The sequence below is a fragment of the Bos indicus x Bos taurus genome, chromosome 7 (assembly GCF_003369695.1).
Source record: "Bos indicus x Bos taurus breed Angus x Brahman F1 hybrid chromosome 7, Bos_hybrid_MaternalHap_v2.0, whole genome shotgun sequence".
Taxonomy (NCBI): Eukaryota; Metazoa; Chordata; class Mammalia; order Artiodactyla; family Bovidae; genus Bos; species Bos indicus x Bos taurus.
Window position 1 is genome coordinate 31,741,563 of NC_040082.1, and position 12,746 is coordinate 31,754,308.

The 12,746-nt window shown below is 37.4% G+C and overlaps 1 protein-coding gene across 7 annotated transcripts in view; it reads right to left on the bottom strand.

Moving 5' to 3' along the window:
* TENM2 (teneurin transmembrane protein 2) overlaps window positions 1–12,360 on the bottom strand; it is a 1,394,962-nt gene extending 1,382,602 nt beyond the window's left edge. For 4 of the 7 annotated variants that reach the window (XM_027545724.1, XM_027545733.1, XM_027545734.1 and 1 more), the window contains exon 1: window positions 11,889–12,359. The gene's annotated coding sequence lies outside the window, so the exon portion shown is untranslated. Of the gene's footprint in view, window positions 1–11,888 lie in introns of all 7 variants that reach the window. The other 3 variants (XM_027545731.1, XM_027545730.1, XM_027545725.1) reach the window with 1 other exon arrangement.
* Between the last annotated feature and the right edge of the window lie 386 nt (window positions 12,361–12,746).

Below are 12,746 nucleotides of genomic sequence, written 5' to 3' on the forward strand. Positions count from 1 at the left end.
ATTGAGGTTGTTAAAGTAACATTGTAATTATCTTTTATCTATGGCATGATTTATTTATAATATGAAATCCCCTTTCACATTTTTAGTGTCTTAATAAGTGAATGCTCTCCTTAGCAGTTAGAAAAATGTAACGCTGAGATATGAAACAAATATTTATTTCCTCAAAAACCCACTGAATGTGATTCCAATAAAAACATCATGACATATTTTGTTTGAAGCATTTAAAATTTTTGTTCAGTTTCAAAGGTCATATTTAAAACTGCACCAACTATGAATATGAATAAGTTGTAGGCCATGCCTAAAGTGGGGTGTCTTTTCAAGTAAAAGACAAGACTTACTAATAGTCCCATTTGTTTTCCATTAAAAATCTACTCATTGTATTCACAACAATCCACATGCCAGTATGGGAGCCTGCTTGGACAAAGCCTTTGCTTTGTGTGTATCAGATGCGAAATTTACTTAAATTCAAGATAATTGCAAGTGCATCTGCTACGCTTTGTCACTGGTCTATATGCACATTTCCACAGTGTATACAAAGAGCAATTATCCAACAACTAAAGAAAAAGAAACAGTCATTTCTGCAAATTGCAGCCAGCTCCTTTATCAAGGAATAAGTTTGTGCGGAAAAGAATGCTACCCCAAAACACTTTTTTAAAATAAAATGTATTCACCCACACCACATACATTAACTACACAGAACAAAAAAGGGAGCTTCTTCAACTGTTAAATTACTAGGTCTGAAACAAGGATAACTGCAATTTCAAATAAAATCATCTCACAAAACATAAAGTTCCCCTCTGGAGGAAGAAAAAACAAAAAACACAACCGATTTAAACCAATTTGATGCACTGCTTTATGTTCTTATTCTGGATTCATGACAAAATATTTCAATAATCGTCACCCTGTTTGTCATTGGGTTGTATTTTCCTAATTTGAGATATAAGTGCACAGGCACAAGAACATGAAGAAAATTCAAAATGGGATTATTTAAAATTGGACAATAAAAAATTTTAAAAGTTTTTGCTATGTTCATTAAATAGTAAATTCTACGTAGACCTAAGTTTCATCAATTGTACTATTTGGTCAATGGTTCTCTTTCTTTCTCGCTTGCATTCTTTCCTTTTTATTTTCTTTTGCCTTTTTTTTTTTTTAATTTTCATGAACAATCCCATTTCAACTGTCACATTCAACACGGCCACCATTCCTTCAAAGCCCAATCCAATTTTCAGATTTTTACACTTCATGCCAATGAAACAACATCAACGGCACTCCTCTTCAAGGGCCTAATTGACGAAACTTGTTCTTTTAGCAAATTCTCAAGGCCATCCAAAATGCTCAGATAGAGAGAAAATTAATACAAAGAGTAAAGAAATTTTTGTGACGACTGAAATCTATCACTTCAGTGAAATCTATTACTTCAGAGGCCACTTATTCCCTGCTTCACCTTCATTTAAATATCTTCAATACTATTTTGTAAAATGTATTATGCTACCAGTCAATGCTATTAGTAAACAAAACAAAACAAAAAACTTTCCCTATTCCCCAAACTGGAGAATCAGTACCATTAATATTTCATACAGCTGCATTAAATGAGACAATATTCAATATTTAACTTGTCTACTCCTTCAGTAATTTATATTAGAAAATAACAACCATGTGAGAATTCAGCCAGTCGGATTATTTTATGGGATGAACCTTTGCCGTTATTAATAACATTTCAATATCTTATGGTTTTTCAGCAAAGAATTGTAACATTCAAGGACTGAACGAGATTTTGTTTCTAATTAATTCTCAAAATCCTTGGGAGACAGTGATAGAAGGATAAATATATTAACTTGGAATTGAAGAATAAAAGACTGAGCCTTCTGATGCAAAAGTTTTACTAGAAACATGGATTACTTGTGTGGGTCCTACATCTCACTCTGTTTGCTAATAATTTAGTGAGGAAGATGTGTTTGGACCTCAGACAGTCTAAGTCATGGGAAAAAAGAGATGCAATTTTGTTTCTTTCAAGTACCACAATTACTCTTATTAGCAATTTATAAGTACAGAGCTGGTCTGATCTTTTATCCCAAATTCCTACTAATTTCCTTGCAGGCAATTATTCAGCCATCCAGATGTCTTCTTTACAGTAATTTAAGCAAATCTTCACCTTTTTTCATACCATTTATCAACCTTATATATTTACACACAGGCAAACTTCAGCCCAATCTAAGTAGATTATCTTTAATTTTAACATGAGCAGAATTCAAATGCATCGTGATTCAATACGGCTCTTGGTGATAACAAAAACGAATTCTTCATGATGAACATATTTGAGGCTGGTGTGTGCTAAGATCAAAAGCATTTTGCTTAATACATTTACAACAGGAATGTCCTCCAATCCATTTTAAGCAAGACAGAAGTTCTCACCGCTATTTGCCTTTCAAGTTCATCCCCTAAGGTCCTGCAGGTCCCTTATTGTGAATATTTGCTGGGGAATTTTTATTTACGTTTTATTGATTGCCTCTCCCCTTTTATTTTCAGGGAATTCCACCACTTATATCTTGCTCAAAGTCTTTTTGCCTCATGATAGAATATGAAAGGGCCAGACTATTGATTTATCAGACTTTCTAGTTATAGGGATGTGACACTTGATCAAAATGCAGCCAACTGGACGAACCAGATTAGAACTTTGAGTCAAGAGCCAGGGATCCCCACTACTGAAAGGACAGTAGTTCCTTCCAGGCCTGATACAGTCACCTATCCAGGGCTGCAGTGCTAGCTGATACTAATGGCAATGGCAGAGTCCAGTGCCGGGGATGTGGAAGGCTGCAGCTGGAAACCCAGTGTTCAGTGGCAGGAGCACAAGTGTCTGTTTCCACATATTTCCTGGGGACTCCGTGCTCCCTGATATCTTCCAATACATTCCCTTTCTGTTTATGTTTGCCAGAATTAGTCTCTAACTTACAAGGAAGAACAAACCCAACCCTACAATTGAAAATAATAAATCAAATTGCACTTTTATTCTGTGCACTTTTATTCAGTTTATTAGAAACTGTTCGGAAATGAATGAAGAGAGCCTGCAATACTGCAAGCTGTAAAGAACATATTCTTATCACAAAGACTAGGGAACTTTCTGTCCAGAAGGACTCCTACAACAAATTAGAAATGATCTCAGAAATTCTCAGAAATTCATGGATCCAACAGGAAAAGAGCCAGGAGTCAAAGTTCAAATGAAGATCCCTTCCAATTTTTCTCAGCCATTGCTTCTCTGATTCAGATCCACCAGGAACAGAAGATGGAAAAGAAATTTGATGTTCTGGCTATGATTTGTTGGAAATGAGATACGTACATCTTGAAAACTCACAGCAAAAAAAAAAAAAAGGAGCATTAAATCAGAGCCTGACCATTGCTATCAAAAGTCAAAGCTGACTGCCGGAAGCCCAGCAAGCCATTACCTGGGGCTGTGGAAAGGGCCAGTGCTCTGTGCACTTCTCCATCCACTTTCAGAGCTATTCACCAAGCACTTTTCAAGAATATTACCATTCCAACAAATGACTGATAAGAGATAAATTTAAGAAAGTGAATAAGTTTTGAAAAGTAAATCCCTAAACCTACATATTCGCCATATGTTTTCAAGTACAACTGGGAAAATATTCCTTTAGAACAGTTTTCAACCATGGGAACACTTGGAAATTTTCTTACTGTCCCAATTCCTATCAATTTTCAAAACCCTCCAAAAAAAAAAAAAAGTAAATCATAAATTGATTCATTGGTCATAAAAAATGTAAATTGACAGCTCTGAGCCATGGAACCATTCATCCGCTCACTGATTGAATTGACACAGGTAATAGGCATGTCCTAAAAATGACCTGCATGAGTTATCTGCCCTTACTTTGAAACCTAGATGTTAACCTGGCAAGAATCCCTAGTTTAATACTAGCCCTCTGGCTTTATTCTTAAACATGTCTGCTGTATCTGAATTTAAAAGAAAGCAAGCAAGCTGAGAAGTTATATCCCTGATCTGGCTCAAAGCTATGCTTTTCTCAGAATAACTGCACTTGGAGATCTAGGACAAAGCTATTAAAAACAAAACAAAACTACTTCTAACTTCTGTAATTAAAACATTATATTATACATGTGTATATGCACACACACACACACACACTTTTGCCTAAAGACTGTAAGCTTCTAGACCAGCAACCAATCATACACACATATACACACCCAAATAGTATATGATTCTGTGTATACCCCATGGGGGCTTAATAAACACTTATGAATTGACTGACAAGAGAAAAAAAAAAAAAAACAAGAAATGACAACCTTCAGGGTAGCCGTAAAACAATTTTAACTTGAAAATTGCCCAGAAATAGATTTCACAGTCCATGGGAACATACACAAATCATATAAAAAGAGCCTGTGCCCCTTATATACCTAGAGAGTCCTTAGTGAAAAATCACTGTTGTAGGAAGGAGAGTTCAGGCTCTTTATCTATTTACTCTTTGGCTTCTTCACTGAATTCAGCTGAGAGCAACTTTTTTTCTTTCTGTAATAACCTTTTCCACAGAATAACTTTTAAAATACAGATTAGAGTAAATGTAAAATTTACCTCATCACTCATATATTCTTGTGAGGTCAACAGGTATAAAATCACCTTTCCCTCTCAATTCTCAAGACTCATGTTGCCATTTGAATTTCTCTGCAGCCAAATGTAACAAAAGCATCATCTACAAAGCTTACAGTTTCTTCAACAGCAGCATCTCCAAATAAACAGAAATTAGCAATAAATCATAAGCTGCTCATAGTCTTCTCTAAAGGATGCATTGAGAGTGTGCCACAATTCTTAAAATCACACTTCAGTGCTTCCTTCAAGACAGTTTTCAAACACCTCAAGTTCAAAAGCGGTTTGCTTTTCTCCCTGAAGTTCATATGCGTGTTCTATGTTAAGGATGTGAATAGAACGGATAATTTAGTGGTCTCTGGAAAGGATCATATACACAGGATGATGCTTCTGTTTTAATTTAGCCTTGTTACATTTACTTGAAATGGTTGTTATTTCAGTTACGGTCTATTTTGAAGAACAACTTCCATACTGATAAATTTCCAAAAATGTTTGATGAGAGCAAGTGGGGAAAAAATAAGAAATAAGCCATGCTTAAAATTGATCCCATTAATCTGGGAAGAGGGGTGGGGTAGGTAAAAAAGAGAAGAAAACATTTTTGATTGAGGTAAGGAACTTTTTAACAAAAACACATGAAACAAAAAATAAAAAGTCTGTGTATGTCTTTACCATCAAAGGTCAAAAACAAAATCTATTTTAATTCACTGCAGCTCACTGCAGTTACATGTAGTGGTCAATCGCTTTGCCAACATCATCATGCAGGTCCCCTTATGGTAGCCACCTACTATACCCCATCCCATCCCAATGCCCCAGCCCCCACCCCTGGCTCATCCCACAGTTCAACTTACAGCCAAGAGGTGGGTTTGGTCACCTGCTTCGTAGGATAAATTTGAGTTCATTTTCCAACTCATTGTTTGGGGTGACGTTTGTTTCTCAGTTTTCAGGTCTCCCACATAGATAGCAGTGTGAAAGGGTAGGGTTGTGGGTTTTTTGGTTTCTTTTTTTTTTTCTTGTTTTCTTGGCACCTCCTCTGGACTGTAAGAAGTAATGATTGATCATTTTTACACAGTCATCCGTGGCCCTCTTCATGGCCACATGTAAATGCGCCAATGGATAATTAAGCAACAGACACATCCAATAAATATAATAAATAAATTTGATTTTTTCCCCTTAGTAATTGGTTTCATCTGACTGAGTCTGATTATGTGTGAGGATATGTAAACAGGATTAGAGAGGAGAAAAAATAGATGCTAGGTCACACAAATTGCAGAGCCCTAACCACTGTGAAATATTTGTGCAATAATTATATTATTATTCTTAAGGTTAGAAAAGCACTTTGCATCTTCTCCAGAACTTGAGGTGAGGCTAAAAATAAAATGGGTGGCAGGATTATTATCATAAGGAGATGGTGGCCAACTATAGAATACATTTTCCTTTGGTTTTCCCACAAAGTCTCACTACCTTGCCCTCATGCCTCCATTAAATCCATGTAGGTACCACCAAACTTTGAAGTCTCCAATCCTAGGGGTCATATCACATCAGACTACATGAATAGACATGAGCTGGGAATATATAGAAGGCAGAGAATGAGAAGATATTTGTATATAATTACAGTCTGAGCAAATCCTAAAATAAAATAAAATTAAATCATTTTTCTAATATAATCTCAAGTGACACAAAGAGCAAAGCTTTATCTTGTATTTAAAAAAGAAACATCTACTTCTATTCCCATTTACTTTCTTAGACATCACTTTGGCATCAAATTACTCTTAACCATCATATCTGGCTTTTAGCAGAACATGGTACCTGGCCTGTCTTGGGAATTTAAAACCTGCTTTTTGAAGCAATTAAAAAAAAAACAAAAACTGGAAGATTGAAATATACTTTCATGCAGCTTTAATTTGCCTATATTCTTTCTAGGAAATAGGCAGTATCTACTGAAATGTGTTGCACACAACCATATACTCTTACATTTGAAATGGTTTAGAAAAAATACCACAGTTAAGATCACAAAGTCTGTTGCAATAAGTTCTCTAATAATAACTGTGATTTTAGCTATGTAGATATTTACTGTTTGAATTAACCATAAATGTGGACACAGCTATCTTCTTTAATAGTTCAATTTCATTCTTAGAAATAATCTAAGAATCTAACTTGACTATTTCTAACATTCAAAATGAAATTTTGAAATGGCACACACAAAAAAAAACCTGTTACGGATACAGCAAGTAGCTTATACAATTTTGTGATTTTTTTTTTAACAGTATGGGATTTTTTTAACCTTTGCCAAAATCATTTCTATTTAATGATGTATTTCTTTTTCCACAGATAGTCTTATTCCTCTAATTAAAGGAGGAGAAATGTCAAAACATTGAGTATCAGTAAAATCCTAAGCAATAATAAAAATGACATTTAAACATAAGCCTTTTCCCCAAGAGAATCCTCCAGAGAATTGTCCTCTTGAAAGATTTTAAATCAGTATATTATGGTTAGCATCAATTTTATCTTCACCAAGTGAATTATATTCTCCAACTTTAGTTTTTGCCTCCTAATATTTAAATTAAGAGCTGGGGAAACTAAACAAAGAAAAATGACTTCTTCTTTTGGAGCAAATTCATTAATGATTTTTTTTTATTTTACAGGGCCCACAACTCACTTTTATATATTATAAAATAATTACTTTACCATGGTCATATTAATAGAAATGATCATACAAAATTCCTAATATTTTTTTACCAGGCTTAAGCCTCTACACCTAAATAATTTCATCATGAGGACAATTAAATAGACTGTCTTTTAGAAGAATGGGTCCTAAACTTTTATAGATCTGCATCATAGTCCAGAAATCACAAAGTAAGGCAAAGATAGGAACAACTAAGTCTAGCATCATGTTTATGTTAGAAAAACCTGTGGCAGAATCAAATTAGGGACAGAAGAAATAATGGGGCATCTTAATAGGTGATCTAAACAAGTATCAAGGAAAGGAGAGCCTTCTCTGAAAGAACTGCAGTCAAAGCATAAGAACTCTAAACTTTTAAAGAAACCATCTCTTTCCTCCCAAACCTCGCACTCATACTTTCCAAGACAGATGCAGGATATTTGCTACCCGCCACCCATATGCTGGCGCTGAGATGAGGAACACACTCAATCGTTCCATCAGAGTCAAAGATCAAGTCATATTATCCAGGATAGGGGGAAATCTTTGCTGGGGAACCTAGATTTTATTTTAACATATTAGCTGTATTATTTAGTGTCAATTTCTATTCACTAAATTTACATGAAAAGAGTTAAAACACCTGCTCTCGCTTTACTCACACTATTGCTGAAAAGCACACAACCATACCATTTTTCTGATAATCCTTTTTGTCTAAAAGGTTGGTACTGTAATGCTCTACTTAGGAGAGGGGGACCAATTTAATCCTTTCAGCAAAAACGAGAGAACTTTATTAGCAAACTATTTCTCAAGGTGCTTCATTTTTTGCCACGAGGAATTCGTAAGAAAAGGCTGCAATGCTTCAAGTTCAAAATCACACTGGAGAGTGAAATATACCAAGCAGACTGTGGGCAGTAAGTAATATGAATTTTGGGGAAAAGATTTTATACCTCTTCAACTTCATAAAAATCTTTCAGAAATATGAACAGGATACTTGCAGCAGAGGTAAAATAATACGTTAAGTAGTGGTTTTTCTTTGTTAGGTAGAGAAAACTATATACATACATATGTTATGTGTGTATATATATATATAAAATTTACTGGTAGTACAAAATTCTGAATATTGTGAATATTCCTTTAACAAAAAAAAAGTGAAAGAAGGAGTATAAGGAAATACTTTGACAAGGCTACTATTTGCTTTCACTGTACACGACTCATAAAACTACTGTTGATTTCACAAAATTTTAAGGGGGGTATTATCTAATTAGATCTTACATTTTATGAAATATTGTTACATTCCTCTTTCCATTAAGAGCATATGAAAAGATAGCCATTCCCCCCGCCCCCAAAATATATATATATATATTCTTACAATCTTCCCTGAAGACTGAGACTCTGTTGTATGCACTATGAGTATAGAATGGAAGGTTTCTCTTTGTGAGTCCATCAGGGCTCCTAGAAACCAGTAAGTCAAAGAACAAAACTGTTGCTTCACACAAAGTGATGAGAGACAAAAGCATATGCTTTTTACATAGTCCCACTTGAGGTAGTAGTCTGATATAAGTTTTGTCTCTTTAAACTTGACTCGCAGTTTGAGTTCTTAAGTGGAGAGAGATAAAAGGGCCTTGGCAATGACCTTGACTATATTTCACCAGAAATCACTTCTCAAAATTAGTCTACACAGAATAGAAAACAATGGAAAAGCTCACCAATACAGGTTTTCCTCAATAACACACAAGCAGTGCAGAGTTCCTTTCAATCACACAGTGAAAAAAAAAACAAACAAACAGTAATTACTTTTAAGAAACGTTCAGTACCTCTAGCATAATAAACACTTTACACATGCAGAAAAAACTCTACTCTTATCAAAATGAAAATAGACACCTTAAAAATACAGGCAAATATATTGTCAAGTTCCATTAACCAACAGGCTCTTTCTACACAGCCTTCTCTTCCCAAAAAAGTTACCTTCTCCCCAGAATGTCAGATGCCATGCATTTGGAAATGCTGAAATTCAATACACACACCAATTGAAGGTAAACTACCTAATGTACCAACAAACTTAGCAAGAGGATGGTATTATTCTGATACATTAAACTGAGATCAACCCCAGGCACAGAAAGTTAAAATGAGCTTAGTTATGATTTAATGGGAACCTTAACATCAATAACAATAATAAGAAAACCACCAGCAAGCCACAAACACTATACCACACAGAACCATGTAAGAGTAATTAAAAACCTAGCTGATTGAATAGTATTCTCACCAGACAATACACCCAAAATGTAGCTATGTTTAATATTTTAACACAAATTCTCTGAGCCTGTTCAAAGTTGCCAGTAAACTAGAAAGGGTAAAAACCAACCGCAACAGGAAGGAGGAGTCTGTTGTTTAAATCAATGTACTCTTGGTCTTCATAACTAGTGAAGATACTGAAACTAAAACTAATTGTGCTGCTTCATAAATAAATTCATGCACTGAATGTATTATATAACAATTAGAAATCTTGCTTCATGGGCCACGTGAAAGGACTCCTTAGTCTGGTCAGTTATCTGCTTGTGCCCCTGTGTGTGGAATATGCCAGAGAAACAATTCAGCTGCTTAGCATGGAGTATATTGCTTTCTGGTTTAGGTCCTAGAATGAGAAAACCATGCTTTAGAAGACTTGGGTTCTTAGGATCATAATTTACTATACAAATTCATTTTTCCTTGGTACCCAGGCAAATAAATGCTTCAAAGACAACTGTGATCCTAATGAATGGAAGTTGGGCTTTTCCCTCCAACTTGATCAAAATGGTAAACGGCAAGGGTCCATAAAAATATTTTAAATAGCAATATTGCCACCTCAAGGGACCCAGGAATAAGCTGAGATTGCATTCTAAGTAAAATGTCTTATACCATTAGCAGACTACAAAAGAAGAAATAAGCTTTAGATCTAAGGAACCCTGTCCACAATTTCCAAAAGAGCTTTTGTCAACACAGGCAGCTCAAAATAGGTGAATTTGCATGGTGTCTTGGAGTAGGCTTTCTTCTATAAAAAAGAGGGTCTGACTTGAGTTAATTTACAGTTCATTTTGTTCCAAGTCCTAAACTGTTTTATGCTGTTCTCCCAACATCAGCTAAGTTTACATGAAAACAAAGTTGAGCAGTATCATTGCAAACATACTCTCTGCACTTAGGTAATTGCTGGTCTATGATGTGGCAACCACAAGGCAAAAGCAGGCTTCTTTAAATACCAGTATTTTCCCTCTGTCAAATGTGTGAGCTTCAGAGTATCTCTGAACTGGATATCCTCATCTGAGTCTAGAGTTCAGAGCTCCTCAGGATGCTAACACATATAGTGGAACTGCAATTGGTTCTATCCCCTACTTCCCTCCTTACATTTCAGCTGCCATTATTTTAGCTTCTTTTCCCATAGCTTGGCAGAAATTTTCACAACTATAAACTGATTTCTTTAGAAACTGCTAATGTGCCTTTACTTAGTGACCCTTCAGCATTTCTACTAAACTGCAACTGAAAACTTAGGGGGATAAAGAGCAAAACAAACGAAAAATGGTTAACTGCTAAGGACCTTCCAAAGAACTTAAATACAAATACATCAAAGAACCGTTCTATGTTAAATTTTAAATAATATTTAAAACAGATTCTGGAAGCAAGAGTTACAGAGTCAGTTCTATTAAAAAAAAAAAAAAAGAGTTAAGAGTTCAATTTGCATGCATTATGCTGGCTATTTTAAATAATGTTTTTCCATGTGGATGGCAGAAACTGCCCTCCCCCTCCCCAATTGACAAGATGCCACTTCAAGTAAGATCTAAGAAAGGGGTGGTTTGGGGGTTAGAAATTGCTGTACATGTCTTGCAATTTTGCATAAAACAATACCAGCAATCTCTCTCCTTCTCCATAGCCCTAAATTTATTATTAAGTAAATTCAGCAATAGCTCAATCACTGGAGACCAGGACAGGATGTGATACACTAAAGCACTTATATGTTTATTATCTTTGCAAGCAACATGAGTAGTGGTGTCTATAACTGCCTCCTGCAAATCTGCAGCGATGTGAGGCAAAACAGCATTTTTAAGAATTTCCCTTTTGGAATGCAAATGATTCTGCCTCTAATTTTGAATATTTTAGCCAGCATGTACCACACAGTAGTTCTGGAATCACTGGCATCTGTCATGCTGTCAAAACTGAGTCAAAATGCATTGTAATCCTGAAGAACGATAACGATAAACATCAATGCAACGTTAAAATGCATCCTAAAAAAAAAAAAATCCCCATAATTGCGATGAACATTAGAGAGAAAACGGCAGTCCTTCTGCAGGGAAATAACAGTCTGCTCTACCAATATTTCCCCTCCCCCTTGAAACTCATGCAACTAATGATGACCTCCCGAAGTGCGGAATTTAAATGTTCCAGCATTCATCTGAGGATGAAGGGGGGAAAAATACATAGAAAACCACGAAACAAGTTGCAAACTGCACAAACGCAAGGAGAGAGAGAGAGAGAAGGGAACTGCAGGCTGATTCAGGAGCGATTGCAGAATGAGGAGCAACAGAAAGGAAACACGGAAGAAAGAAAGGGGGGAAAAGCCTTAAGCATTAAAGAGTAAGAAGTGAAAAAAACATTTACCAGCGGCTCGGTCAGTAGCTTCGCTCCCTGACACCATCTATATAGAGAGAGAACTTAGCCTAGAGTCTTCGGTCCCAGCTCGCTTTGGAGCAAAATTCCTTCACTTCGAGGGGGTAACAAACGCCCTCAAGAAAGAGAGAGAGAGGGAAAGAGGGGGAAAAATAATCCCAAAGACCAAGACAGGCTTTCCCCTCCTCCCTCTTACCCGCCCCCCGGACTCCCCAAACGGTGCTCGCTTCTGCACAGTTCTGCCGGCTGTGCCGCTGAGCTGCTGCGATGCTGCCGCGGCGGCTGCTGCTGCTGGTGCTGCTGCTGCTGCTGCTGCTACTTCGGAAACGATTAGGAGGAGGACGCCCAAGCACGACCTGAGCCTGCGAGCCACCCAGGACCAATGTGCAACCTGCTCTGGAATCAAACCCATAACACACGCACGCACATCCAGTGGCTCCTGCACTAGAGCCCCCGCGCGCACACACACACGCGCCCGCCCGCGCGCAGTACAGACACACAGACACGCGCGCACACACACGCGCGCACGCGCGCACACACACAGACACAAACACACACAGACACACTGAACGCCGCGCACCTCCCGCCCGCCGGCGCAGCCCCTGAATGGGAGTGCGAACCAATCCCCAGCCCCCGAGCGCGCGCACAGGCCGAGGCCGCCGGGGCTGGGTGGTGGCACTTGGGGGCGGCAGCTGCTGTAGCTCCTGGGTATGGGACTGGGGAAGGGCGTCACGGTCGCGAAAGAGGGGCGTTAGGGGCTCCTGCACCCCTTTGTCTGCAGAGCGATCCCCCCTCGCCCAACCCTCCCCGCAGCCAGGCACAGCGCGAGCCGCGGGCGGTGTAGAGTTC